At 43.4% G+C, this 26,714-nt stretch overlaps 1 protein-coding gene and 2 pseudogenes across 4 annotated transcripts in view; all 3 read right to left on the bottom strand.

Annotated features, from left to right (window-relative positions):
* The window catches only part of NUCB2 (nucleobindin 2), a 126,198-nt gene that overhangs the window by 86,082 nt on the left and 13,402 nt on the right, over positions 1 to 26,714 (bottom strand). The gene's annotated exons all lie outside the window — the stretch shown is intronic.
* On the bottom strand, positions 15,855 to 17,150 carry LOC100602666 (annotated as a pseudogene). Its single transcript, XR_004033553.1, has one exon. The product of XR_004033553.1 is annotated as a 40S ribosomal protein S2 pseudogene (transcript).
* LOC105738896 lies at positions 20,501 to 22,123 on the bottom strand (annotated as a pseudogene).

Here is a 26,714-nt window from a genome sequence, read left to right as displayed (position 1 = left end):
TCCTCTGCAGCTTCCACTGCTTCCACAGAGGATTTTCTGGGCCCTCCTTTTATCATTAGCTTCGGATTTAAGCTGTTTAGTGCATCAGAATGGCTGAGGCTGGCATGTGCTTGGAATATGAATATCTGCCATTTTCAGCTTGTAGAGTGGGAAGTGACTCTGCCTCTTTCAAGTCTCACCAAGATTCTCCTAACCTAAGAAGTGAGCTTAGAAGCTGAGCAGCCAATAGCCAGCTGCAGTGGCTGACACCTGTAATCCCAACTTTTGGAATGCCAAGGCGGGCAGATCACCTGAGGTCAGGAGTTCGAGACCAGCCTGGACAACATGATGAAACCTGTCTCTACTGAAAAAAAAAAAAAGCCGGATGTGGTGGCCCGCACTTGTAGTCCCAGCTTCTCAGGAGGATGAGGCTGGAGAATCACTTGAACCCGGGAGCCGCAGGTTGCAGTGAGCTGAGATTGTACCACTGCACTCCAGCCTGGGTGACAGGGCGAGACTCCTGTCTCAAAAAAAAAAAAAAAGCTGAGCAGCAAAGGGAGAAATGCCCACTCTTAGTACTTCCTTTGTAGTCCTTTCTCAAGGAGAAAGTGAAGCTTGGTGGTTAGGAGCATAGAATCAGGAGCAAACTACCTGGGCTCTGCTCCTTACTAGCCATATGTCCTCGGGCAAGTTACTTATCTCTCTGTGCCTCAGTTTCCTCATTTGTAAAATAGAGACAATAGGTTACTTACCATAGAGTTCTTAAAATGATTAAATGACTTAATATTTATTTATAACAGTGCCTGGCGCTACTAAGCATTATATAAATATTACATAAATGTAGAAATCATAGAAATTTTTAAATGAGTCATTTTGTCACGCAGTTTATCCCTTTTCAAGTAATATGTTCAGATACACTAATGTTAAATATATAATAACTTTAAAACTTTCTCAAAGGAAGAAGGGTGAGGAGGGATATGATATATTTAGAAAACACAGATGGGGTTTCTTTTCTTTACGGTTGCCTTCCACATCTCCGAGTTGTGCGGAACTATGGTTGAGGATACCTGACATTTCTACTCATGTGCCTGTGCACAGGACTGATTTTGGCTACTATTATAAGATCTCCTTCCATACCTGCCTTGTCCTCCTGAGATGCCCCTCCCTAATGCTTGAGCCAACTCGTTCGCCTCAGTCCTGCTCCCAGGCCCTACACTCATGGGATGATCTCCAAGGCAGAATACCTGCCTTGCTCACTACACAGATGGGCCAGGCATGGTCTCTGCTCACAGGTCACTCGTATACCAAGAGGATCAGTACTGCTTGGTCTTGAAAACAGGCATTTTTGCTGTGTATGAGAACTTGACCTGCTTTCATGTGGTTCCCTAGAGATAATTACATCCACACTTCTGACCACAATCAGTTACTTATGACTTATATTAAGCCACCCAGGGAAATAATCATTTCCTTAGAAGAAGTTATGTTATGACCAGTCTGGCCAACGTGGTGAAACCCTGTCTCTACTAAAAGTACAAAAATTAGCTGGGCATGGTGGTGCATGCCTGTAATCCCAGCTACTTGGGAGGCTGAGGCAGGAGAATCACTTGAACCCAGCAGGCAGAGGTTGCAGTGAGCTGAGATCGTGCCACTGCACTCCAGCCTGGGTGACAGAATGACAAACTGTCTCAAAAAAAAAAAAAGAAAGAAAGAAGTTATGTTAGCTTAATGTTTTATGTAGTTTATTTTGGTTACAATTTCATACATATAGCAGGAAAGCTCATCTCTGGAAAGAATTTCAAGCTGCATGACATTATGGAAAATGCTCCTGTCCTGGAAGTCAGACATCTTGGAGTTTAATCCCAGCTCTGCTTCTGTGTAACCAGGGGAGAGCTGCTTCACCTCTTGGGTCCCCTCTTACTTTTCAATGCTCTTTTTGATGGTAAATAGTTTTTGATGCTCTCAAAATCAAAAGCAGGCTTTTACTGAATCAATGAAACGTGGGGACTAGGTACCAACTAGTCCAATCCCTCATTTTTTTTTAACTTAATGTTTTTTGTTTGTTTGTTTTTATTATTATTATACTTTAAGTTTTAGGGTACATGTGCACAACGTGCAGGTTTGTTACATACGTACACATGTGCCATGTTGGTGTGCTGCACCCATTAATTCGTCGTTTAACATTAGGTATATCTCCTAATGCTATCCCTCCCCCCTCCCCCCACCCCACAACAGGCCCCGGTGTGTGATGTTCCCCTTCCTGTGTCCATGTGTTCTCATTGTTCAATTCCCACCTATGAGTGAGAACATGCGGTGTTTGGTTTTTTGTCCTTGCGATAGTTTGCTGAGAATGATGGTTTCCAGCTTCATCCATGTCCCTACAAAGGACATGAACTCATCATTTTTTATGGCTGCATAGTATTCCATGGTGTATATGTGCCACATTTTCTTAATCCAGTCTATCATTGTGGCACTATTCACAATAGCAAAGACTTGGAAACAATCCCTCATTTTACAGAGAAGAAAAGGGAGGCTAATGTTGATAAAGTGGTTCACCATGGTCAGACATCTAGCTGAAATCAAAGTGAAGACTATGTGATGAAGAATTATGCTTTGTTGCTTGCTAGACCCCAAGCCATTGTGTGCCTCTTGGTTATTATAAAGCAGCCAACAATATTGTGCTTAGCTTATTACACAGTTTTCCCCTTTTATTTAGACAGTTCACTTTGAAGAAAAGAAAGCCCTTGGATTTGTTGTGATTTGCTTTGAGGGATTACAAGCTTTTATCTTAAGTGTTTTGTAATAATTAAAACTTTGAACAGCTTTAAACATTATTTGGGGGATACAAAAAATTCAGTAAAACTTTCTGAGATGAAAATTTTCTGTTTTATAATTCAATAAGACATTTAGCTTGCAGGAAAAGGAAATATTAAAATGCCTTCATTTGGATTTAAGAATTATAATAGGATTTCCTTTGTGAGAGGAAAAACCACAGGGGCAAGTTTGAGGACTTGAAGGATTTTATTTTTGTAACTAAGTGATAGTTTATTAGCACAGTGGTAATTGTTTCTTCTGACACATTGTACTTTATTCTCATATAACACCACTCATCTAAAGATTACAGATGAATTTTAATCTTGTCTATAACTAAGTTTCACATAATCCATTCATTTTCTTTTTTTAATTATTTTTTATTTTTTAGATACTGTTGCTCTGTTGCCCCAGGCTGGAGTGCAATGGCATGTTCTAGGCTCACTGCAACCTCTCCCTCCCAGGTTCAAGCAATTCTCCTGCCTCAGCCTCCCAAGTAGCTGGGATTAAAAGCATTTGCCAGGACGCCTGGCTAATTTTTGAATTTTTATTAGAGACAGGGTTTCACTACGTCGGCCAGGCTGGTCTCGAACTCCTAACCTCAAGTGATCTTCCCGCCTCAGCCTCCCAAAGTGCTGGGATTACAGGCATGAGAAACCACACCTGGCCAATCCATTCATTTTCATTTATGTCTCTCATTTTTTCAGATGAGCAAATATAAATTTTGAAAAATAAGATACTCTCAAATGCCCTGAATTGCCTGTCCCTTATTTCAGCAAATTCAAGTCTGAATATAGCTTGTAAATGTTATCTATTCAAATTCAGCCTCGCCTGTAACAGCAGTGATGATACCATTATGCTAGCTGCAAGTTCAGGGTCTATCACACTCTGCCTCTCTAAACCAAATAGTTTGAAGTCACCTGGTGCTAAAGCAATCACTCACCCTCCTCTCAGGCTATCTTCCCACTTATCCAGCTCCTGCCCAGTAAGTTCACCAACCAGTTTCTTTTCTTTCTTTTTTCTTTTTTTTTTTAAGAGTTGGAGTCTCACTCTGTCTCCCAGACTGGAGTGCAGTGGCTCAATCATAGCTCACTGCAGCCTCAAACTCCTGGGCTCAAGAGGTCCTCTGGCCTCAGCCTCCCAAGTAGCTGGGAATAGAGGTGCACGCCACCACGCCTGGCTACACTGACCAGATTCGATTCAGCTGTCTCTCCTTTTGCCTTTGAGCCTCCCCGAGGTTCTCTCTCAGCTTCAGTCTACCTCAGGCAAGACACCTGGCTTAAGCAGCCATTTAGCCAGTGCTGGTCCTGCCCTGGCCCAGAGAGAGGGAGATTTGGACACCTATTACTGACCTATCCTGACCCATATCTAGGTATAAAGGGACAAAGACAAACGAAACAAGTCAAAGGCTTGCTCTAAGTCTCTAGATATTGAGGGCCTAAACAGCAAGCATTAGGTTCTGAATTGGACATTTATGACCTTCAAAATAGAGGGGATGATAAATATTATGGATGAATCCTTGTTGAAAACAGAGGTACGGCCAGGCGCAATGGCTCATGCCTGTAATCCTTGCACTTCGGGAGGCCAAGGCCAGAGGATTGCTTTAGCCCAAGAGTTCAAGGTTGTGGTAAGCTATGATTGGGCCATCATGCATTCCATCCTGGGTGACACGAAGGAAGGGAGGGAGGGAGGGACGGAAGGGAAGAGGGGAGAGAGGGAGGGAAGGAAGGGGAGGAAGAGAAAGAGAGAGAAGGAAGGAAGAAAGGAAGGGAAGGAAGGAGAAAGAGGAAGGAAGGAAGAGGAGGGAAGGAGGGAAAGGGAGGGAAGGAGGGAAAGGAAGGGAAGGAAGGAAGGAAGGAAGGAAGGAAAGAAAGAAAGAAAGAAAGAAAGAAAGAAAGAAAAGAAAGGAAAGAAAGAAAGAAAGAAAGAAAGAAAGAAAGAAAGAAAGAAAGAAAGAAAGAAAGAAAGAAAGAAAAGTAGAAGTGTAACTGGAAGTGTTGATGGTTGTTTGCAGCTTTGCTGCTCAAAGTGTGACCCAGCAGCATCAGTATCAATTGAGAGCTAGTTAGAAATTTGGCATCTCAGGCTGGGAGCAGTGGCTCTTGCCTGTAGTCCCAGCACTTTGGGAGGCCTAGGCGGGTGGATCACTTGAGGTCAAGAGTTCGAGGCCAGCCTGGGCAACATAGTGAAACCGTCTCTACCAAAAATACAAAAATTAGCTGGCTGTGATAGTCCATGCCTGTAATCCCAGCTACTCGGGAGGCTGAGGCAGGAGAATCGCTTGAACCTGGGAGGCAGACGTTGCAGTGAGCCACGAACTCACCACTGCACTCCAGCCTGGGCAACAGAGCAAGACTCTTTCTCAAAAAAAAAAAAAAGGCATCTCATGCTCCCTCCTAGATCTAATGAATCCGAATCTACATTGTAATAAGACCCCTCAGGTGATTTTTCTTGGCACTGTCTATATTAGTCTGGTAGGGCTGCCATAACAAAATTCCACAACTTGAGTGGCTTAAACAACATAAATTTATTTTCCTGAAGTTCTGGAGACTGGAAATCAAGATCAAGTTGTAAGCAGGTTTGGTTTCTTCTGAGGCCCCTCTCCTTGCCTTGTAGATGGCCGCTTTCTTTCTTTTTCTTTTTCTTTCTTTTTTTTTTTTTTTTTTTTTTTTGAGACAAAGTCTCACTTCCATGCCCAGGCTGGAGTGCAGTGGCATGATCTCAGCTCACTGCAGCCTCGACTTCCTGGGCTCAAGTGATCCTCCCACCTCTGCTTCTGGGGTAGCTGGGACCACAGACATGCACCACCATGCCCAGCTAATTTTTTGTACTTTTTGTAGAGACAGGGTTTCACCATGTTGCCCAGGCTGATCTTGAACTCCTGGGCTCAAGTGATCGACCCGCCTCAGCCTCCCAAAGTGCTGAGATTCCAGGTGTAAGCTTCCACGCCTTGCTAAGATGACTGCTTTCTTGCTGTTTCCTCATATGGCCCTTTCTCTGTGTGTTTGCCTCCCTAGTGTCTCTCTGTGTGTCCTAATCTCCTCTTCTTATGAGGACGTCAGTCAGATTGAATTAGGGCCCCCTAACCATCTCATTTAACTTAATCATCTCTTTAAAGGTCCTATCTCCAAATACAGTCACTTTCTGAGGTACTGAGGGTTAGGACTTGAAAATATGATATGTCAGTGGGGATATAATTCATCCCATAACAGTGTCTAAAGCAAGTCTGGCTTGATCTGTCCTTTCCTTTGAAAGTCCCCAGCGTGACCAGAGCCTCAGAGACAGACTTGGGCTGCCCAAAATACACAAGAGCCAAATGCCAAATGCTAATCCAGTCATCAACAGAGAGACATCACTGTCAAAGGATTGACATATTTGAAAGCTGCATGCCCTCATTTCTCTCTGTTGACTTACCTAAGAGGCTAGATCCTCCTCAGGTCACCAAGTAAACCTGGCATGTTTACCCCTTCTCAATGACACTGTATTTCTCTAGATACCTTAATGCAATCCATGGTGTCGGCATATTACCAACCTGGGAAACTTTAGTCTCCTTCATCTACTTCTTAAAAGCAATCCTATGTCTCTCATTTTCTCAGACTGGGGTGCATATCCTGGTAACCCCCAAACAATGTGATATAACCATATGCCACTCACCTGATCTTATTTTTATTTATTTATTTTTTTGTGTGTGTTTGTGTGAGATGGAGTCTCGCTCTGTTGCCCAAGCTGGAGTGCACTGGCCCGATCTCAGCTCACTGCAACCTCCGCCTCCCAGGTTCAAGTGATTCTCCTGCCTCTGCCTCCCTAGTAGCTGGGATTACATGCACATGCCAACATGCCAGGCTAATTTTTGTATTTTTGTTAGAGCTGGGGTTTCGTCATGTTGGCCAAGCTGGTCTTGAACTCCTGACCTCAAGCGATCTGCCCACCTCTGCCTCCCAAAGTGCTGGGATTACAGGCATGAGCCACCTCACCTGGTCTCCATAATCTTACTTAATCTTATTTATGTTGTGAGGACAACAACACTATGCAATAGATACTATTATCCCCATTTTACAAGTGAGCAAAGTGAGGCTCAGGGATGTTAAGGAATTTATTTAATGTTACACATTTGGTAGTAGGAGGTTAGAATTTAAGCCAGCTCCAAAGCCTGTGGTTTTAGGTGTTGCAATATACACACCACCTCTTTGGCCTTTTCCTCAGGCAAGCTCCAAACCTGCTTTGCAAGCTATTATGTACAGACTTGTGACTGACTTGTTTTCCTGCTCCTGCACGTGGTTCATATGTCATGTGTCAACCTCATCATTATGATCACTATCATCTTCATCATTATTAACATTTGCTGAAAGCTGTCACGTTGCCAGGCAATTTAAGTTTAATTCCCCATGTGCAGCTTCTATCTGCATGCTTTTCCTTTAAATAATCACACTGCTAGGAATATAGTACTTCTTTTTGAAAGTATGACACCACAAGCAACTGTTAAGGTATTTGTTTTAGTGCTGGAAGCTGGAGAGAACAACCATTTTGCTCAGTTATCCACCATGCACAATTGGTCCTCTGGTTTCACCCTTCATGCTTGATGCCTTCAAATATCAAGATAAATCCTTTTAGCCGAAATAAAAATAAATCCAAAGGAACTTAATCTGTGGGCCTGTTACTGCTTAGTGTTGAATGACTGTGCTTTTATTCTAGTTGGATTTCTTTTAAAATTTTAAAATGTGGCTGGACGCGATGGCTCACGCCTGTAGTCCCAGCACGTTGGGAGGCTGAGACGGGCAGATCACCTGAGGTCAGGAGTTTGAGACCAGCCTGGTCAACATAGTGAAACCCTGTCTCTACTAAAAATACAAAAATTAGCCATGCGTGGTGGTACATGCTTGTAATCCCAGCTACTCAGGAGGCCGAGGCCAAAGAATTGCTTGAACCCAGGAGGCGGAGGTTGCAGTGAGCCAAGATCGTGGACTGCACTCCAGCCTGGGCGATAAAGCAAGACTCTATCTCAAAAATAAATAAATAAATAAATAAAAATAAATAAATTAATAAATTAAATTAAATTTTAGAATGCTAAGATTTGTTATTGGAATTTACAGTTTTGCTGCCTAATCTTCAGATCATGGATTTTTATATCAGTCAGTAAATGAATGTAAAGGAAGACAGATTGTTTTGTATTTGAAGTTTGGTTAATATACTTACCAGTTTTGGTCACTTTGGGAATGTTATTTAACTTCAGAGTCTCAGTTAATCTCCCTATTACAATGGGTTAATCAACTTTTTGTTTGTTTGTTTTTTGGGTTTTGTTTTTTTTTTTTTTTTTTTGAGATGGAGTCTTGCTCTGTCGCCCAGGCTGGAGTGCAGTGGTGAGATCTCAGCTCAATGAAACCTCTGTCCCCCAGGTTCAAGTGATTCTCCTGCCTCAGCCTCCTGAGTAGCTGGGATTACAGGTGCGCACCACCATGGCTGGCTAATTTTTGTATTTTTAGTAGAGACAGGGTTTCACCATGTTGGCTGGGCTGGTCTCAATCTCTTGACTTCAGGTGATCCACCCACCTTGGCCTCCCAAAGTGTTGGGATTACAGGCGTGAGCCACTGCGTCTGGCCAATGTGTTAATCAACTCTTAAAAGACTTTTTATTTTTTAGAGATAAATACTGAATAAAATGATATGATGGCCAGGAGTTGCATCAAGTCATCCAAGTGTAGGGGAAAGTGGGTGGGTATACAGTTGAAACAAGACAATATACTGATCATGATCATGGCTGAAGTTGGGTGATGGGTACACCGAGATTCTTATACTATTCTCCCTACTTTTCTATATGTTTGAAATTTTTTGATTTTTTCTTTTCTTTCTTTTTTTTTTTTTTTTTGGTAAGAGATGGAGTCTTGCTCTGTCTCCCAGGCTGGAGTACAATGGCGCGATCTCAGCTCACTGTAACCTCCGCCTCCGGGGTTCAAGCCATTCGCCTGCCTCAGCCTCCCAAGTAGCTGAGACTACAGGCACGTGCCACCACGCCTGGCTAATTTTTTGTATTTTTAGTAGAGATGGGGTTTCACCGTGTTAGCCAGGATGGTCTCAATCGCCTGACCTCGTGATCTGCCCGCCTCAGCCTCCCAAAGTGCTGGGATTACAGATGTGAGCCACCGTGCCCGGCTGCGCTTTCTCTAAATTAGCAGAGACAAATTTCGAGTCAGGCTGACTGAAGCTCTTACTTTTCAATTGAGTAGCTTGTTTGGTCTGCTCTATAACTAATGTGTCAACAATGCATGGAATACTAGTTCAGGGTTAAGAACTGACCCTCTGGGAGTAGGAGGGGGGAAAGTTCTGATCTGTAACATTTGCAGGGGTAAATACTTCCACCATTGCCAATCTTGCCATGTCACTGAGTACAGAATTGGGAGATGTACAGTTACTGCATACCATTACATAGGATTTCTACCATACAGATGCAGTAGATATAAGTAACCTCAAAACATAGATCACGGTGAAATGTAGCAAAAATAATTAAGAAGTGACAAGTTTTGATCATGTTTTTGCCTTTGTTCTTAATTTTTTTTTTTTTTAAGACAAGGTCTCGCTCTGTCTCCCAGGCTGGAGTGCAGTGGCACCATCTCAGCTCACTGTAACCTCTGCTGCCCAGGCTCAAGCAATCCTCCTACCTCAGCCTCCTCAGTAGCTGGGACTACAGGCGTGCACCACTATGCCTGACTAATTTTTGTATTTTTTGTACAGATGGGGTTTTGCCATGTTGCCCAGGCTGGTCTTGAACTCCTGGGCTGAAGCAATCTGCCTGCCTCAGCCTCCCAAAGTTCCGGGATAGCAGGCATGAGCCACTGTGCCTGGTCACATAAGTTAATTCTTTTTTTAATTTTAATTTTTATTTATTTATTTATTTTATTTTTTTTTGAGACGGAGTCTCGCTCTGTTGCCCAGGCCAGACTGCAGTGGCGCTATCTCGGCTCACTGCAAGCTCCGCCTCCCAGGTTCACACCATTCTTCTGCCTCAGCCTGCCGAGTAGCTAGGACTACAGGCGCCCGCCACTACGCCCGGCCAATTTTTTTGTATTTTTAGTAGAGACGGGGTTTCACCGTGTCAGCCAGGATGGTCTCGATCTCCTGACCTCGTGATCCGCCCGCCTCGGCTTCCCAAAGTGCTGGGATTACAGGCGTGAGCCACCACGCCCGGCCTAATTTATTTATTTTTGAGATAGGGTCTTGCTCGGTTGCCCAGACTGGAAAGGAGTGGTGCCATCATAGCTCACTGCAGCCTTGTACCCCTGGGCTCAAGAAATCCTCTTGTCTCAGCTTCCCGAGTAGCTGGGACTACAGGTGCACACCACCTCGCCCAGCTAATTTTATTTTAATTTATTTTTATAGTAGAGACAGCATCTTGCTATGTTGCCCAGGTTGGTCTTGAACTCCTGGGCTCAAGTGACCCTCCTGGCCCGGCCTCCCAAAATGCTGGGAATCTAGCCATGAGCCACCATACTCAGCCAAGAAGCTTACTGTTAAAGACATCCACTGTTCAATTTGTTGAGGGCAATCAAGAGGGAAAGTTTTTTACACAAGGAGGATTCCAGCCCTTTGTTAGAGCCAGCAATACAGCCTGAGAGGTGAAGGGTTTAAGATCCAAGGAAATGACTGAATCAGGATTTGATCAAGAACATCTTAGCACATCCTCAAGGTTCTATAGGTATCGAAAGTTCCACAATGTGCTGTGTGATAATGTGCTATTGAGAGAGACAGAATAAAGACATGCCCAGAGCATAGGCTGTTTTCTCTGTGGTATGTCAGAGGACAGAGCACTTCTTACATAAGAGGGCTAATAAACATATTTTGGATCCTACTTGTAGCATTTCTGAGCCATTCTGTCCTGGGCATCTTCTAAGATTTTACAGCTTGGAGAAACAGAGACAGTTTACTTAAGAGGTTTCTCTTTCTGTCATGAACTATACATATTAAATCTGGATGGGTAGCAATTTAATCATTTCCCATCAAAGACGGCTGCATTCAAATGAAGCCTCTAAAGAGTATAAAATATATCATGATCATTTAAGAGTTTAAGAGTTTCAGTCTCTGAGTATGCATCCTTGAAGTAGCATTATATTTCAGCCTTAAAAATGTTCATATCCTTTGACTTTGTAAAATTCTGTATAAAGGAAAGAATCCTAAATACGTAAAAAGTTTTATGATGGCCGGCTGCAGTGGCTCATGCCTGTAATCCCAGCACTTTGGGAGGCCAAGGTGGGTGGATAATTTAAGGTCAGGAGTTCAAGACCAGCCTGGTCAACATGATGAAACCCCATCTCTACTAAAGATACAAAAATTAGCTGGGCATGGTGGCAGGTGCCTGCAATCCCAGCTATTTGGAAGGTTGAGGCACAAGAATCGCATGAACCTGGGAGGCAGAGGTTGCAGTGAGCCAAGATCAAGCCACTGCACTCCAGCCTGAGTGACAGAGTGAGACTGTCTCCAAAAAAAAAAAAAAAAAAAAAAAAAGAGTTGGCCGGGCCGGGTGCAGTGGCTCACGCCTGTAATCCCAGCACTTTGGGAGGCCGAGGCGGGCGGATCACGAGGTCAGGAGTTCAAGAACAGCCTGGCCAAAATAGTGAAACCTGATCTCTACTAAAAATACAAAAAATTAGCTGGGCATGGTGGCAGGTGCCTGTAATCCTAGCTATTCAGGAGGCTGAGGCAGGAGAATCTCTTGAACCTGGGAGGCGGAGGTTGCAGCGAGCCGCGATTGCACCACTGCACATCAGCTGGGGTGACAGTGCGAGACTGTCTCAAAAAAAAAAGAGGTTTATGACAAAGTATTTACCAAAACATTATTTGTAACAGTAGAAAATTGGTAAAAACCTAAAGGTACAATAATAGAAGATATGGTATTTCAACCGGATGGGCTATTATGCAGGCATTTAAAAGGATGTTTCTGAATAATTTATAAACCCCTAGAAAAACACTTAATAATATAACATTGTTATTAAAAATTAAGACATAGGCTGAGTGCAGTGGCTCACATCTGTAATCCTAGCACTTTGGGAGACTGAGGTGGGCAGATCACCTGAAGCCAAGTGTTTGAAACCAGCCTGATCAACATAGCAAGACCCTATCTCTATAAAAAATAAAAAATAAAATTAACCAGGTGCAGTGACGCATGCCTATAATCTCAGCTACTTGGGAGGCTGAGGCAGGAGGCTCACTTGAGTCAAGGAGGTTGAAGCTGCAATGAGCTATGATGACACCATGGCACTCCAGCCTGGGCAACAGAGCAAGACATTGTCTCCTAAAACAAAACAAGGCTGAGTGCGGTGGCTCACGCCTGTAATCCCAACATTTTGGGAGCCAAGGCGGGTGGATCACCTGAGGTCAGGAGTTCAAGACCAGTCTGGCCAACATGGTGAAACTTCGTCTCTACTAAAAATACAAAAATTAGCCAGGTGTGGTGGTGGGTGCCTGTAATCCCAGCTACTTGGGAGGCTGAGGCAGGAGACTCCCTCAAAACGGGGAGGTGGAGGTTGCACTGCACTCCAGCCTAGGTGACAGAGTGAGACTCTGTCTCAAACAAAACAAAACAAAAAAGCCTACAAAACATAAAATTGGATATACAATATGATTACAATACACATACACATATACACCTAGGCTTAATTTTTTAAAAGCCAGGGGGAGGAAATAAACAAAAATATTCATAGAGGTTACCTTTGGTTATGAGAACACAAGAGGATTGGAATTATTTTCCCTCATTCTTTCCATATGTATTTTTCCAACTTTTTTGTGAAGAGCCTACTGTGTATTTTCCTGTTGTTTCTTCATCTGTTTTATTGCCCTATGTAACTCTTAGAGCCCCGGGCAGCAGTGGCATAGTAGCTGTGCTGTGGAAAGATTAGTATAATACCAAAGGAATGGAGGCTGGAACTCACCATCTTAAGAACCCAAAGAGGACTCATCCAAAGCTAATGTCAGACAATGTTTCTCATGTGAACTTTTAATTTGCTTAGAATTTGTAAAAGTTACAGAAGTCCCTAAATGACAACTAAGTAGCAGGCTTAGAAAACAACCTATCCACCACCACTGCACACCAGCCTAGGTGACAGAGTGAGACTTTGTCTCAAAAAATAAAAAATAAGATAGGCTGGGTGCAGTGGCTCATGCCTGTAATCCCAAAAGTTTGGGAGGCCAAGGCTGGTGGATCACTTGAGGCCAGGAGTTCCAGACCAGCCTGGCCAACATAGTGAAACTCTGTCTCTACTAAAAACACAAAAATTAGTTAGGCATGGTGGCGCATGCTTGTGATCCCAGCTACTTGGGAGGCTGAGGCAGGAGAATTGCTTGAACCTGGGAAGTGGAGGTGGCAGTGAGCCGAGATCATACCACTGCACTCTAGCCTGGGCGACAGAGCGGGACTCTGTCTCAAAACATATATATATAAAATAAAATAATACGATTAGCATATTAAGAATGTGGGTTCATGGACCAGAAGAACTAAAAGTGTTGAAAATGGCTGTCTGTAGGGAGCAGGATTGGGGGACAAAGAGGATAGGATAGGGCTGAGGACCTTACAAACCTTGTAGAAATGCATTATTTGACTTTTTAACCTTATGCAGATTTCATGTTGATTAAAAAAGAAACCACAAAACCACAATCAGATACCACCTGACACCCATTAGTATGGCTACTATATAAAGAAAGAAAATGGAAAATAGTAAGTTTTGATTAGGATGTGGAAAAATTGGAACCCTTATTTTTGGCTGGTGGAACCGTAAAATGGTGCAGCCACTATGGAAAAGAGTGTAGTGGTTCCTCAAAACATTAAAAATAGAATTATTATACAATCTAGCAATTCCACTTCTGGGTATATACCCAAAAGAACTGAAAACAAGGTCTCAAAAAAAAAAAAAAGTTTTTATATATCCATGTTCATAGCAGCATTATTCATAATAGCCAAAAGGTGGAAGACAACCAAGTGTCCACCAATAGGTAAATGGATAAACAAAGTGTGGTATACATATGCAAATATTATTTAGCCTTAAAAAAGAAAGAAATTCTGACACATGCTACAACATGGATGAACCTTGAGGACATAATGCTAAGTGAAATAAGCCAGTCACAAAAAGGCAAATACTGTATGATTCCACTTATGTGAAGTACCTAGAGTAGTCAAATCAATAGAGACAGAAAGGATTGTGGTTGCCAGGGACTAGGTGGGAGGGGGAAATGGGAGTTATTTAACGGGTACAGACTTTCAGTTTCACAAGATTTAAAAAAGAGTTCTGGAGATGGATGGTGGTGATGGTTGTGCAATGATATGAATGTCCTTAATATCACTGAACCGTATACTTAAAAGCGATTAAGATGGTAATTTTTATGTTATGTTTTATCGCCTTTTTTTTTTGTTTTCTGAGACAGTCTCATTCTGTTGCCTAGGCTGGAGTGGAGTGGCATGATCTCTGCTCACTGCAACCTCCTCCCGGGTTTAAGTGATTCTCCTGCCTCAGCCTCCTGAGTAGCTGGGATTACAGGCATGTGTCACCACGCCCAGCTAATTTTTGTATTTTTAGTAGAGATGGGGTTTCGCCATGTTGGCCAGGCTGGTCTCGAACTCCTGACCTCAGGTGATCTGCCCACCTCAACCTCCCAAAGTGCTGAGATTAACAGGCATGAGCCACCACACCTGGCCCATAAATGGGTAAATTTAAGCTGAGTCTTCAGCCTCAAACAATGTTTACACAAATTGACATTCTGTGCCTTGAAAAGGACTCAAAAAAGTGAAAGTTTTCTATTGTGACCTGTCTCAACTTCAGATTTATGCCCTAAAGTCTCAGAGAGGAAAGAGCTGCTCAGGGATTCCACAGGAAGGCGGAAATACAATACTTCGGAAATTAGACGGCATTTTCTTTGAAAAAGGAATCTCTTTGCCTGAACCTTCCATTTTTGTTATTCTTTCTTTTGTTTTGGATTTTTTGTTTGGCCTTTAATCAACATGGACCTGGCTCCCTCTGCTGGAGCTAAAGTAAAATGCAAAAAAAAAAAATCAATTCGGGGCCAGATGCCTTGGCTCAGGCCTGTAGTCCCAGCACTTTGGGAGGCCGAGGGGGGCGGATCACTTGAGCCCTGGAATTCCAGACCAACATGGGCAACATGGCAAAACCCTGTCTTTACAAAATACAAAAATTCACCAGATGTGGTGGTGCACGTCTGTAGTCTCGGCTACTCGGGAGGCCAAGGCAGGAGGATTTCCTGAACCGGGGAGGCAGAGGCTGCAGTGAAATGAGATGGCATCATTGCACTCCAGCCTAGGAGACAGGAGTGAAACCCTGTCTCAAAGAAAAAAAAAAAAATTGTACACATGAGTCCTAGCTACTTGGGAGGCTGTGGTAGGAGGATTGCTTGAGCCCAGGAGTTTGAGACCAGCCTGGGCAAGATGAAGAGACCCCCATATCTACAAAAAAAGTTTTTAAAAAACGCTGTGTGTGGTGGCAACTGCCTATGGTCCCAGCTACTCAGGAAGCTGAGGCAAGAAGATCCCTTGAGCCCAGGAGTTGAGGCTGCAGTGAGCTATGATCTGGCCACTGCACTCCAGCCTGGGCGAGAGAGCAAGACATCGTCTTGCTCTGGTGATTCATTACCATTGAATCTTTTGAATTATATCAATAATCACTTGGGTACTGAATGTCTCCTGTGTGTATAGCAATACTCAGGGCCCCGGAGGAGGCCAAGAACTTCCATGTTTCTCCCCTCAGGATCTGTGGGTTTTTTGTTTTGCATTGTTTTTGAGACAGAGTCTTGCTCTGTCACCCAGGCTGGAGTGCAGTGGCACGATCTCGGCTCACTGCAACCTCTGCCTCCTAGGTTCAAGTGATCTTCCCGCCTCAGCCTCCCAAGTAGCTGGGATTACAAGCATGCACCACCACGCCTGGCTAATTTTTGTATTTTTTTAGTAGAGACTGGGTTTCACCATGTTGGCCAGGCTGGTCTCGAACTCCTGACCTCAGGTGATCCACCTGCCTCAGCCTCCCAAAGTGCTGGGATTACAGGTGTGAGCCACCATGCCCAGCAATGGATCTGGGTTGTTTTTTTTTTTTCCACGCTTAATTCACTTTATTTTTCTTGTGTAAAAACCCTATGTTGTAGCCACAGCTGGAGCCTGGGTCCGCTGCACGGAGACTCTGGTGCGGGTCTTGACGAGGTGGTCAGTGAATTCCTGATAGGGAGACTTGGTAAATACAGTCTCCTTCCAGAGGTCGAGGGTCAGGTAGCTGTAGGTCTTAGAAATGGCATCAAAGGTGGCCTTGGCAAAGTTGCCCAGGGTGGCAGTGCAGCCCCGGGCTGAGGTGTAGTAGTCATCGATATCAGCCATCATGAGCAGCTTCTTGGGCACAGGTGCGGAGACGATGCCAGTGCCCCTGGGTGCAGGGATGAGGTGCACCAGCACAGAGCCGCAGCGGCCTGTCACCTTGCAAGGGACGGTGTGGGGCTTGCCGATCTTGTTCCCCCAGTAGCCTCTGCGCACGGGGACAATGGAGAGCTTGGCCAGGATGATGGCCCCACGGACGGCGGTGGCCACCTCCTTGGAGCACTTAACACCCAGACCGACGTGGCCATTGTAGTCCCCGACAGCAACAAAGGCCTTGAACCTGGTGTGCTGGCCGGCACGGGTCTGCTTTTGCACTGGCATAATCTTCAAAACCTCCTCCTTGAGAGAAGCCCCCAGAAAAAAGTCAATGATCTCTGATTCCTTAATGGGCAGGGAGAAGAGATAGATCTCCTCCAGGGACTTGATCTTCATGTCCTTGACCAAGCACCCCAGATTGGTGATGGGAATCCACTCCGTATCCTCGGCCTTGCCTCCGCGAGCTCCGCGGCCTTGGCCCCGGCCCGGTCCACGGCCGCGACCCCGGCCCGGGATGCCACTGCCGAAACCTCCACGGAAGCCACCGCGGTTCCCCATCCCAGGGCCACCAGGGCCCCCGGGCCCCCCCGCTGCACCGGCGTCATCCGCCATTTGGTGTTTTCTCACAGAAGAAGCGGATCTGGGGTTTTTAAGGGAACATGGATGCTGTACACCATGATTAGCATGGTGTCTAACATATAGTAAGTCCTCTGTGAATGTTCACTTACTCTACTGAGTGCGGCTTCTGTTCAGGGCTAGAATCTCTGATCCAGGCCTGACGGAACGTTTTTTTTTCAGATGGATTCCTCCTGGCCTCTGCTAAATTGTCAATACCATGAGAACAGGAACAAAGTCTTATTCATGCTCCATCCCTAGTTCTTAGGATACCTGGCACATGAAACACACTCAAAACATTTTGTTGAGTTAATGATGTCTCAGGGAAACTCACTCTACCCTTTGCTTGCTCCCATTGTTTAAAAAAAGGAGGTGACTGGCCAGTGCGGTGGCTCACGCCTGTAATCCCAGCACTTTGGGAGGCCAAGGCGGGCAGATCACCTGAGGTCAGGAGTTCGAGACCAGCCTGACCAACAAGGTGAAATCCCGTCTCTACTAAAAATACAAAAAATTAGCTGGGCGTGGTAGTGCATGCCTGTAGTCCCAGCTACTTGGGAGGCTGAGGCAGGAGAATGGAGTGAACCCAGGAGGTGGAGCTTGCAGTGAGCTGAGATTGTGTCACTGCTCTCCAGCCTGGGTGACAGAGCAAGCAAGACTCCATCTGAAAAAAAAAAAAAGGGAGGTGACGCCAGGTTTAGTGGCTCATGCCTGTAATTCTAGCACTTCGGGAGACCGAGCTGTGATCGTGCCGCTATACTCCAGCCTGGGTGACAGAGTGAGACCCTATCTCAACAACAACAAAAAAAGGAGGTGAACTATATCTTCCTATGACGTGTTTTGCCTAATCTAAGTGGTTCTCAATAAATGTAAGTTACCTTTCTACCTCCCCTTCTTGTCCTTCTATCATTGCCCTTTTCTTCTATCCTTTTCTTCTTCATTTTTTTTTCTTTTTTTTTTTTTTGAGACAGAGCCTTGCTCTGTTGCCCAGGCTGGAGTGCAGTGGTGCGATCCAGGCTTACTGCAACCTCTGCTTGCCGGGTTCAAGTGATTCTCCTGCCTCAGCCTCCTGAACAGCTGGGACTCCAGGCATGCACCACCACGCTCAGCTAATTTTTGTATTTTTAGTTGAGATGAGGTTTCGCCATGTTGCCCAGGCTGGTCTCGAACTCCTGGCCTCAAGTGATCAGCCCACTTTGGCCTCCCATAGTGCTGGAATTACAGGCATGAGCCACCGCACCTGGCCTCTTCTACCTTCCTCTATTCAATTACTGGAGGCCTGCAAATTAAACTGACAAAAGACAAATTAATAAGAGTTCATGCATGCAATGCACATACATGTAGGAATGCTCAGTGATGAGTAACTCAAAAAGGTGGCTAGAATTTGTGGCTAGGCTGGGCATGGTGGCACATGCCTGTAGTCCCAGAACTTTGGGAGGCCGAGATGAGTGGATCACTTGAGGTCAGGAGTTCGAGAGCAGTCTGGCCAACATGGTGAAACCCCTCTACTAAAAATACAAAAATTTGCCAGGCGTGGTGGCGCATGCCTGTAGTTTCAGCTACTCGGGAGGCTGAGGTGGGAGAATTGCTTCAACCCAGGAGGTGGAAGTTGAGTGAGCTGAGATCACACCATTGCACTCCAGCCTGGGTGACAGAGACAGACTCCGTCTCAAAAAAAAAAAAAAAGAATTTGTGGCTATATCTAACAGTAGGGGAAGGAGGAGGAAGAAAAGAGTACCATGGGAAGGACAAATAGGTTTTTAAAGGAAATACAAGTGGGTTTTTTTTTTTTTTTGAGACAGAGTCTTCTCTGTCGCCCAGGCTGGAGTGCAGTGGTACAATCTCAACTCACTGCAAGCTCTGCCTCCCAGGTTCAAGCGATTCTCCTGCCTCAGCCTCCTGAGTAGCTGGGATTACAGGCACACACCACCATGCCTGACTAATTTTTGTATTTTTAGTAGATACTGGGTTTCACCATGTTGGTCAGACTGGTCTCGAACTCCTGAGCTTGTGATCCACCCGCCTCGGGCTCCCAAAGTGCTGGGACTACAGGTGTGAGCCACCACACCCAGCCACAAGTGGGTTTTTAAGAGAACAAATGAGAGTTAAAGTTTGTGATAATATTTGGCCATATAACTATGCGTGGTCTTTCTGCCTTCTTCAAGGCCGTAAAACTTCCCTGGAGGGAGAATTCATGATAGCCTCATTTCTCAGAAGTTGCTGTTTTTAGTCACATAAGGGAAGCTCCGAGAAGGATTCTTTATGAATCTATTGAATCTCAAATGTGTTCTGCTTACAATAATCTTTATACTAGCTCTGGAGTTCTGAGTTAGTATAAAGGTTCTCGCACCTTCATGAATATGAGACTATTTATTTATTTATTTTTTGTACTCATCCGTGTTTCTGTTTATATATAGGATAACAAATTCAGGAACAATGGGAAAGTAATATATGAAACCTTAATAGGAAATACAATAGAGATTACAAAATACCACCATTTGATTTTTTATGCAAATACTTCAATATTCCAATATTTTTACTCACTTACTAAATAAAGCACATGACTCGAAATGCTAAATAATTCTGTTAGTCTAAATCTTTTACAGAATAAAATGTTGGTGGAAAACCAAAATTGTTTAGTAAGGTATGTATGACCTTGTTTATTATCTATCATAGACATCAAGATGATCATAGTTAATACCAATTTAAGCTTTATAGAATACTGTTTTAGGCCCAATATTGATATATTAAATGAAGGTATCAGAGAATCTTGTATTTATGGCATCAGGTTATAAAGATCTATTCAAAACCATTTTTGTCAAAGTTTAAACACTGGAACAAAAGTCAAATTGTTTCTAAATGAGACACAAAATGATTCTTGCTAATAGTACAAATTTTGTCCCATGGGTAATACTATTGTCTTTTTCTTTTTTAAAAAAATTATTTCGATTTTTATTTTAGATTCAGGGAACATATGGGCAGGTTTGTTAGCTGGGTATACTGTGTGATGTTGAGGTTTGGGGTATGGATGATCCTGTCACCCAGGTAGTGAGCAGAGTCCCCAGTAGGTAGTTTTTTAGCTCTTGCTCCCGCTCCCCACCCTACCTCCCCAGTGTCTATTATTCCCATGGGTCCTCAGGTATTACTATTTTCGAGTTTTTTTCTTTACATGAAACTACTGAAAGTAAAAGTATGTCATGCTTATAGGTTACTCTGTACATCTATCATTCTATTAATAAACATCTTAAGTAATTAAGTAGTATATTAAGGCCATAAACCAGCCCATTATCTCCTATCAAAGGACTACTGTTATTCAATCATCTAGAAATTCATTTTAGGCAGGACGCAGTAGCTCTCGTCTGTAATCTCAGCACTTTGGGAGGCCGAGGTGGGTGGATCATGAAGTCAGGAGTTTGAGACCATCCTGACCAGCATGGTGAAACCCCACCTCTACCAAAAATACAAAAATTAGCTGGGCGTGGTGGTGTGTGCCTGTAATCCCAGCTACTCAGGAGGCTGAGGCAGGAGACTCGCTTGAACCTGGGAGGCAGAGGTTGCAGTGAGCTGAAATTGCGCCATTGCACTCCAGCCTGGGCAACAGAGAGAAACTCTGTCTTACAAAAAAAGAAAATTCATTTTAATGGGTTACATTACAGGGTTGAGGTCAGCCTACAGACACAAAATATGTTAACTGAAAATTTTTTTTTTGTATCAGGTTTTAAATTTTTAATTGGAACAGGATTTGGTGGTGGGGATACTAAATGTGGCAGGGTTCAACAAATTTACATTTTATCAAAATAAGGTTCTTAAAGAATACAATGATAGCATATGCTTTAACTCTTATAGCACAAACCCTCATATTAATTGATGGTCACAGAAAAATACTGTAATGCTTTAAACAAAAGTTTTAAATTACATCAATGACACAAGTTTCAAACAAAATGCAGTGATCAAAATACTTAACTGCCCTTTCATCAAGCTTTTACAAACACAATCAGTCTTCGCTGTCTGAGCAAATCAGTTTTAGTTTCTTCATGGTCCTCCATCTGTCTTTTAACATGACACTTGTCCGGTTGTTGAATTTACAATGCAACAGTATTTTAGACCAGTTTTCCTCTCCATATTTCCTCACTCCAGATCTCAAATTCTTGTCTTCTTCCCAAAGCCATGCCTGTCTTTTTCTAGCTCGATGTTTTTCAGGAGTTACCGGTTGACTCTTTGAAACAGGTATTCTGCTTTCAGTGGCTCTTCTGCTTTCTTTTTTCTTTTTTGTACTTTGAAGAGTTCCTACTCTTCTTTCTTTCTTATTAAGGTCTTGTTGCTGGGTTCCATGTTGCAACTTAACATAAGAAAAGATTCTTGTGAGATCTTTTTCTTGTATCCAAATTAGCTTCAGTTTCCATTTCAACATCACTACCATTAGGTTTATCTTGAGAAGTTATTGTTCTTGTTCTTTTGCTTTCTACTGCTTTTGCTGCTGCCTTCATTAGAAAGGTTGATGATTTTTCACTTAGCACATAATTCACATAACTCTTAATTTTCTCCATCATGTGGTTGCAGCTGAAGTGTTGAAAAAAGGAATGAAATGTATCTTTCTGAGAGATTATCATAAGCAATTTGCTTTTGAGAGGCATATAAGAATTTGGATCACCAAATATTCTTTCAAAGACTTCTGCTTCTTTAAAGTTGCCATTTTCCATACAAACAGCTATAGACTGAATTTTAATTAAATTCTGTATTTCTTCATGAAGTTTGTCGTGTTCCTTTTCAGTTGAACCCCAAATCATCCAGGCTGATTCCAAGGGGTAATTTGTTCATCATTTTCAAACTGTGCATCAAGGGTTTTTCCTGCTGCAATTCTTGTCAAAAACTGACATAGGTATATCGTTCTCAACTGGCAAGCTGTTAGACTGGATAGTCCATGAATAATAGCCTCTGCGCTTTTGCGGGTCCTGCGGAAGTCCTCGGAGTGGCCGTCGCGGAAAGCTCGGCAAAGAGAGGCAGAGGAAATCGAGCATCCAGCCAGCAGCCACGGCCTCGGCCTCGGCCACCAGGCCCGCGTCTTCCTCCTCCTCGGGGGCCCCCACCTGCACCTGGCACTCGAGCAGTTCCTGGCATTCGAATTGCTCCTTTTCGTTTCTCTCTGTTTCTGCCATCTGCTCCTCAGTAGGGTCGGCATCCCTACCATCCGCACAGCCCCGCGGGCTCGGGACCCAAATATGAGACTATTTAAATCCCCTGCTGATATCCAGATTCTACTGCCTGTACCTTCAGTGTTCCTCTAATAATCTATTAGCCAAATAATTTAAAACTTACAAAGTAATTGGGGAAATCCATCTTGAAACACGAAACAAAGAGGTATTGAGGGCTTTAAATGTGCCGAGTGACTAGGTTCAGACCAGATAGAAGTAAATTCAGGAGTTTCGAAAAGGGAATATTCCTGAGAGTACAGAAGAGTTACAAGAGGTTTTCTGCAGTTCATAGGCTCAACAATTTATTCATGCATCTGAAGACCTGGATTGCTGAGAACAGTGGCTCATGCCTTAATCCCAGCTACTCAAGAGGCTAAGGCAGGAGGATGGTTGAGGCCAGGAAATAAAGACCAGCCTGAGGCTGGGCATGGTGGCTCACACCTGTAATCCCAGCACTTTGGGAGGCCAAAGCAGGTGGATCACGAGGTCAGGAGTTTGAGACAAGCCTGGCCAACATGGTGAAACCCCGTCTCTACTAAAAATATAAAAATTAGCTGGGCATGGTGGCAGGTGCCTGTAGTCCCAGCTACTCATGAGGCTGAGGCAGGAGAATCACTTGAACCCGGGAGATGGAGCGTGCAGTGAGCTGAGGTCATGCCACTGCACTCCAGCCTGGGCAACAGAGCAAGCCTCTGTCTTGGAAAAAAAAAAAAAAAAAAAAAAGACCAGCCTGAGCCACACGGTGAGACCCTGTCTCTTAACAACAACAAAAAAGCAAACAACATGGTACTTACCCTCATGAAGTTCACCCTCTAGTTGAGTAGACATATAACTACCAAAGGAATTAATAAGAAAATGATGACAGAATATAGTGAAGAAAGTAAGCAAGGTGCTGCTTATATATGAGGTAGGGTGGGTAGGGGACTAGAGTCAGCTTTAGAGAGGATGAGGGTCAGGAAGTCTCTCTGTGTAGATGGCAAGGAACTGATAAGAAGTCTGTCAGGAAGGAACATTCCATTCTGACAGAGCAGCTAGGGCTGAGGCCCTTGGAGGAAGATTTGCCAATGAGGAGAGGAAGGAACAGGGAATAGCTTAAGAAAAAGCAAGGGTGGGAGCAGTCTGCAGCATGGGTTGGAGGAGAGAAGCAGTGGAATATAAAGAAAGAAACAAGGATGGGTGCAGTGGCTGATGCCTGTAATCCCAGCACTTTGGGAGGCCAAGGCGGGCAAATCACCTGAGGTCGGGAGTTTGGGACCAGCCTAACCAACATGGAGAAACCCCATCTCTAATAAAAATACAAAATTAGCCAGGCATGGTGGCGCGTGCCTGTAATCCCAGCTACTCGGGAGGCTGAGGCGGGAGAATCACTTGAACCCAGGAGGTGGAGGTTGCAGTGAGCCAAGATTACACCATTACACTTCAGCCTGGGCAACAAGAGCAAAACTCCAGCTCCAAAAAAAAAAAAAAAAAAAAAGCCAGGCACGGTGGATCACACCTGTAATCTCAACACTTTGGGAGGCTGAGGTGGGCGGATCATGAGGGCAGGAATTTGAGAGCAGCCTGACCAACATGGCAAAACCCCGTCTCTACCAAAAATACAAAAATTAGCCAGGCATGGTAGTACACACCTGTAATCTCAGCTACTTAGGAGGCTGAGGCAGGAGAATTGCTTGAACCTGGGAGGTGGAGGTTGCAGTGAGCCGAAATTGTGCCACTGCACTCCAGCCTGGCAACAGAGTGAGACTACATCTCAAAAAAAAAAAAAAAAAAAATTAGCTGGGCGTGGTGGCACACGCCTGTAGTCCCAGCTACTTGGCAGACTGAGGCAAGAGAATCGCTTGAACCTGGGAGGCGGAGGTTGCAGTGAGCCGAGATTGTGCCACTGCACTCGAGCCTGGCAACAGAGCAGGACTCTGTCTCAAAAAAAAAAAAAGAAAAGAAACATGAATTCCAATGCAAAACTTTTAATGAAAAATATGCAATAATAGTGTTTAAGGGAACATGTATTTCAACATCTTTTGTTATTCAAAATATTTGAGCATTACTTTAAGCATATACATGTAAGTACATGCTCAGACATATAATTCCTATGTTTCTAAAGTCTTTAAAGCAATTTATAGAAATATAACATGAAATAATGGGTTAAGTAATTGGTGTGGAGGAAAGAAGTAAAGGCAAGCAGAAGAAGGAAAATAAGCTAAAACCAACTGTCATGATGACACACAAAAGTGCATATTATATAGTTCTAGACAACAGCTAGACCTGGGCCATAAATTTGATTCTGAGCTTCCAGGGACAAAGCCATAGGGAAATCTGAACAATGATGAAATTTACTTTCCCTTTGATAAAAATAAAGGAGCTCCTTTTTTTTTTTTTTGAGACAGAGTCTTACTCTGTCACCCAGGCTGGAGTACAGTGGCACAATCTCGGCTCACTGCAAGCTCTGCCTCCCGGGTTCACACCATTCTCCTGCCTCAGCCTCCCGAGTAGCTGGGACTACAGGTGCCCGCCACCATGTCCGGCTAATTTTTTGTATTTTTAGTAGAGACGGGGTTTTACTGTGTTAGCCAGGATGGTCTCGATCTCCTGACCTCATGCTCTGCCCGCCTCGGCCTCCCAAGTGCTGGGATTACAGGCGTGAGCCACTGGGCCCAGCCAAAATGAAGTAGCTCTTAAGAGAAATATAGCTTCTTGGTAATAAGATCTGAGAGAAATTTTCCCTAATTATGAGTCACTCTATAACATAGCGGTCAAAGTCCTCAACAATATCCTTACAATAACTACAACAGCAAGATTCCTAGGGCCATCTCTTACAATCAGCTTTGGTGTGTAAAACCAAAATGCAATTCGGCACAAGCAATTCTACAAGAGACGGGCAATCCAGCTACATAGCTTATTCTAATAGTCATAAATAATGGATAACATTTAGATTGTTTAGAGAAGTGGACAGATTACTTATCCTTCAAGTAATCCCCAATGAGTATTATTTTTTTTCACTTGAGCTTTTGATAAATAAAGTGCAGAGAAAGTTTGAAGTTATTTTTCTGGTAAGAAACTAGAATGGAAATGATTTTGCTGCTGAGTAATAGTTGATTTAGCACTCAATGGCGCTGAAGGTAGGACTGACATTCTTTCAGAGCAATGAGGCATCTAACAGTGCCATAGCCCAAAAAGAAGGCCATTCCACTGCCATTTGGAAATAGGCCTAAGAAGGTACATGTGCAAAGACAAGACTTTCTTCAGAAAATAGATCTGGACTCACTTAAACACATGGACAAGTGATGTCTCAGGCCCCAAAGTTCTTCCACATAAATGTAGTCAAGATCATTCTAGCTCCCAGAAGTCAAGAGAATATCTTAATAAATTAGCTAAGAAATTTACTTACCATATAAGTGCATTATTTGTGTGCTATATAAATTTTTTGACAATAAATCAAAATACTGGAGAACAGTTACCAAAAACAGTATTTGAATATAAAAAGAGTTGTTCTCAAGCCATGCTTTCTGACAATAATTATACAGAAGGACTGGATGGTAATAATACCATATCTACAACATAAAAATAAAGGACTTTTCCTTCTTAACAAAAGACCATGAACTAAGCTCATCTAAAAGTTGTTTCAGTTTGTTAAGGAGCACCTTTGGAAAAAAAAAAGGGAAGCTCTCTGCTTGAACCAATAAAGTTATCTGATCTGCTGGCATGACAAATACTGGCTAGCTGGTTACCAAACCATTTTTTTCCCCTGTTGGACCACAGTTCAGCTACATTTCCCAGCTTCCCTTTTAGTTAGTCATGGGCAAATAGTTCTGACCAGTGGAATTTGATGCATTTAACTTTCAAATGAAGGTACAAGAAACCTCAGAGTGATCCTGATATACTGAAGACAGCAGACTTTCATCATTCTGAGTTTCTCAACACCCAACCTCATATTGGGCTGATGTGGAGAGAAATACACTCCTATTGTGTTAAGCCATTGAGGTTTCAAAGTTTATTTTTACAGCAGCTAGCATACAGTCAATATAGCATTTAACTAATACAGTCAAGAATTATACTTCTAGGACAGGTGCAGTGGCTCATGCCTGTAATCCCAGTACTTAGGGAGGCCGAGGCGGGTGGATCACCTGAGGTCAGGAGTTCAAGACCAGCCTGGCCAACATGGCAAAACCTTGTCTCTACTAAAAAATACAAAAATTGGCTGGGCGTGCTGGTGGGCACCTATAATTCCAGCTACTGGGGAGGCTGAGGCAGGTAGAATTGCCTGAACCCGGGAGGCGGAGGTTGCAGTGAGTTGAGATTGCGTCACTGTACTCCAGCCTAGGTGACAGAGTGAGACTCGGTCTCAAAAAACAAAACAAAAGAATATACTTCTTACATTTCAACTGCTCTGTACAAAAAAAGTATTTTAAAAAAGAAAAAAGAATATACTTCTACTCTATCTTAGAATAAATGTCTTTTTTTTTTTTTCCCTGGCTGCTGGGTGACATGCAGGCCCAAGTAAGTGTCATTTTTTAAAAAATAATTTACTTCTACTTCTCTGCACTTCAGTTTCCTTGCTTGTAAAATGAAGATATTAACAGCACTTACTTCATAAGTTTGCTCTAGGAATTAAATGTTAATGCATGTAAAGTACTGTACTTCTAACAGTGCCTGACAAATAGTAAACATTCCATTCATGTTAACTATTATTGTTATTATTACAAATCTTCCTAGTGGTATTAAGATTTAGCTCCCACGTA

Source organism: Nomascus leucogenys, chromosome 15, assembly GCF_006542625.1.
Source record: "Nomascus leucogenys isolate Asia chromosome 15, Asia_NLE_v1, whole genome shotgun sequence".
NCBI lineage: Eukaryota > Metazoa > Chordata > Mammalia > Primates > Hylobatidae > Nomascus > Nomascus leucogenys.
The sequence above is the reverse complement of the archived record's forward strand: the minus strand, read 5'-3'. Positions and strand labels throughout refer to the sequence as shown.